The 3,673-nt window shown below is 41.0% G+C and overlaps 1 protein-coding gene across 2 annotated transcripts in view; it reads left to right on the top strand.

The window, feature by feature from the left end:
- The first annotated feature begins 1,903 nt into the window (after positions 1-1,903).
- The window catches only part of LOC115122192 (5-aminolevulinate synthase, non-specific, mitochondrial-like), a 31,807-nt gene continuing 30,037 nt past the window's right edge, over positions 1,904-3,673 (top strand). For both annotated transcript variants that reach the window (XM_029651384.2, XM_029651383.2), the window contains exon 1: positions 1,904-2,069. The gene's annotated coding sequence lies outside the window, so the exon portion shown is untranslated. The remainder of the gene's footprint in view (positions 2,070-3,673) is intronic.

The raw sequence follows: 3,673 nt of genomic DNA, 5'->3' as shown, positions 1-3,673 counted from the left end.
GGCAGGGTAGCCTAGTGGTTAGAGTGTAGAGGTGGCAGGGTAGCCTAGTGGTTAGAGTGTAGAGGTGGCAGGGTAGCCTAGTGGTTAGAGTGTAGAGGTGGCAGGGTAGCCTAGTGGTTAGAGTGTAGAGGTGGCAGGTAGCCTAGTGGTTAGAGTGTTGAGGTGGCAGGTAGCCTAGTGGTTAGAGTGTAGAGGTGGCAGGTAGCCTAGTGGTTAGAGTGTTGAGGTGGCAGGGTAGCCTAGTGGTTAGAGTGTAGAGGTGGCAGGTAGCCTAGTGGTTAGAGTGTTGAGGTGGCAGGGTAGCCTAGTGGTTCGAGCGTTGGACTAGTAACCATAAGGTTGCAAGTTCAAACCCCCCGAGCTGACAAGGTACAAATCTGTCATTCTGCCCCTGAACAAGCAGTTACACCACTGTTCCTAGGCTGTCATTGAAAATAAGAATTTGTTGTTAACTGACTTGCCTCGATAATTAAAGGTAAAATAAATTTTTAAAAAGTCAACAATTACACAAACAACTATTTGTAAAAAATGTTTTTAACGCTGCATCGTCGTGAAGGGCTCGTATAGCAAAGCATTTCACGGTCGAGTTGTTTTTAACGCTGCATCGTCGTGAAGGGCTCGTATAGCAAAGCATTTCACGGTCGAGTTGTTTTTAACGCTGCATCGTCGTGAAGGGCTCGTATAGCAAAGCATTTCACGGTCGAGTTGTTTTTAACGCTGCATCGTCGTGAAGGGCTCGTATAGCAAAGCATTTCACGGTCGAGTTGTTTTTAACGCTGCATCGTCGTGAAGGGCTCGTATAGCAAAGCATTTCACGGTCGAGTTGTTTTTAACGCTGCATCGTCGTGAAGGGCTCGTATAGCAAAGCATTTCACGGTCGAGTTGTTTTTAACGCTGCATCGTCGTGAAGGGCTCGTATAGCAAAGCATTTCACGGTCGAGTTGTTTTTAACGCTGCATCGTCGTGAAGGGCTCGTATAGCAAAGCATTTCACGGTCGAGTTGTTTTTTTAACGCTGCATCGTCGTGAAGGGCTCGTATAGCAAAGCATTTCACGGTCGAGTTGTTTTTAACGCTGCATCGTCGTGAAGGGCTCGTATAGCAAAGCATTTCACGGTCGAGTTGTTTTTAACGCTGCATCGTCGTGAAGGGCTCGTATAGCAAAGCATTTCACGGTCGAGTTGTTTTTAACGCTGCATCGTCGTGAAGGGCTCGTATAGCAAAGCATTTCACGGTCGAGTTGTTTTTAACGCTGCATCGTCGTGAAGGGCTCGTATAGGAAAGCATTTCACGGTCGAGTTGTTTTTAACGCTGCATCGTCGTGAAGGGCTCGTATAGCAAAGCATTTCACGGTCGAGTCTACACCCGTTGTTTTTGACGCATGTGACTCGAACACATACTATACCACACACTCTAAATGCAGACTAATGTTATGGGTGTAAAATTAACTTGTTGCGTGTGACATTTACAGTGCATACTGGTAGACTACATTTTGGGGAGATTTGAGAACTGAAAGTACATACATTTAGCTTTCATATTGTGAAATGATCCAGTATTCAAATACCAATGGATGCGCCCCTCATCATACATTGTTTTATGTAGAACTTACATGTAAATGTTTACACGTCAAAATTGTTTTTACCTGTTCCCCCAAAAATATTTTACATGTAAATGTTTAACTACAGCGTAGACTAATTGTATATTTCAACTGACTTGCCTAGTTAAATAAAGGTTAAATAAAAAATACAAATAAATGACCGAGGATATGAGTCACACGTTGCTTTTGACATAATGGAACATTTTCTGGGGCAATGACTTTCTGGAGGGCTGTTACGTACACACTCATCCTCTCGCGAGATTTGGCGTTAGTATTCGTTCTTATAAACCCGGTTGTCTATCCTTGTCCTTTCGTTCGTCCTCAGTGCAGGATAACGAAACGTAGTTTTGGAACAGTAGCTATATGAACTATTAAGAGTGTTATATTTACAATAAAACAGCCGCTGAGATCTTTCCAAGACAATCTAGCTTTTTTTAAGCTTAGTTGTGAGAAGGTGATCCGAAGCATATCGAGGTAAGCAAATGAGATTAGGCTCCTTTCGTTCTTAGTTCCTCGGTCAACCAGCTACTGTAGCCCGGCGTGCTAGTGGGTCTAACCGGGGCATATTCTAGCCGCTTGACTAAATGAAGATTTAGCTAGTGTTATTCATTGGGTAACGATGACATTGAAATGTAAGTAGTTAATAAAACCCGTCGGTATAACTATGAAACTTAGTTTGCTTATGGAGTGGATACATATTATTGATTTAAAAAAACACAACAAATTATGACTGGGGGTGTTGTTGAATTATTGACGCACGATTGACGGTATATGCGGTTTGCATGATTTGTCTCCTCAGATTACACGAGAATGTAGGCTAGTTTGTAAAATACTTGTATCAGCACTGCCAACATTTGAAGAAAGCTTGGAGTGAGATTTGCTATATGAATTTCATTGCCCTCTGGCACGATCACTAGACGGGGGACTGGGGGTCCTACGGCCCTAGACGATTTTACTGTTTTAATTAAGACAATATACCTGCAATTCTATGTATTTTGACAAGGTTTAGGCCTATGTCCAGGGTGGACAATTAAGTGTATTCGGGATGCTTTGAAACATTAAATGAACACTCAAAATTTGACGACTTTTGTTGTTTTGGATTTTTGCAGTATGAAATGTAAAGTATGCAAATATTTTATTTAAAAAAAATGTGTTTTGTTGGTTTGACACTTTTATTCAGAGACTAATGAAATGAGAGAGGGAGACTGGAAAATGTTAGAAACGGTTGGAAGCAGGGATTGATCCTTGTTCTCAAGTGGAAAGTTATAAGCAAAGGCTCTGCACAGGAAATGCTAATAATCAAATTAACATTTCCTGTGTAACCTAATCATAGATTGCAGTCTGCTTATCCATAGACTGCTTTCAAGTCAAGGACACAAACATGTTATAACTTGGTCATTTTGGGTTAACTATTTCTTTAAAATGTGGATGGAATAGCATCCTGCGTGTTGGTCACCCCTGAGCTATGTTTCCCAGGTGATGGGTGTTTGAAACATTTTCTTGTTATAACAATTTAATTTGTCAAGATCGACCAACCTTCAAGAAAAATGTAATGCATTTCAATATCCAGGTGGTTTAGGTCTACTAGCTATAATAGATCAATATCCAGGTGGTTTAGGTCTACTAGCTATAATAGATCAATATCCAGGTGGTTTGGGTCTACTAGCTATAATAGATCAATATCCAGGTGGTTTGGGTCTACTAGCTATAGATCAATATCCAGGTGGTTTAGGTCTACTAGCTATAATAGATCAATATCCAGGTGGTTTAGCTCTACTAGCTATAATAGATCAATATCCAGGTGGTTTGGGTCTACTAGCTATAATAGATCAATATCCAGGTGGTTTGGGTCTACTAGCTATAATAGATCAATATCCAGGTGGTTTGGGTCTACTAGCTATAATAGATCAATATCCAGGTGGTTTGGGTCTACTAGCTATAATAGATCAATATCCAGGTGGTTTAGGTCTACTAGCTATAATAGATCAATATCCAGGTGGTTTAGGTCTACTAGCTATAATAGATCAATATCCAGGTGGTTTGGGTCTACTAGCTATAATAGATCAATATCCAGGTGG

This window comes from Oncorhynchus nerka, linkage group LG2 (genome assembly GCF_034236695.1).
Source record: "Oncorhynchus nerka isolate Pitt River linkage group LG2, Oner_Uvic_2.0, whole genome shotgun sequence".
Lineage (NCBI taxonomy): Eukaryota > Metazoa > Chordata > Actinopteri > Salmoniformes > Salmonidae > Oncorhynchus > Oncorhynchus nerka.
This window is presented reverse-complemented; position numbering and strand designations above follow the sequence as displayed.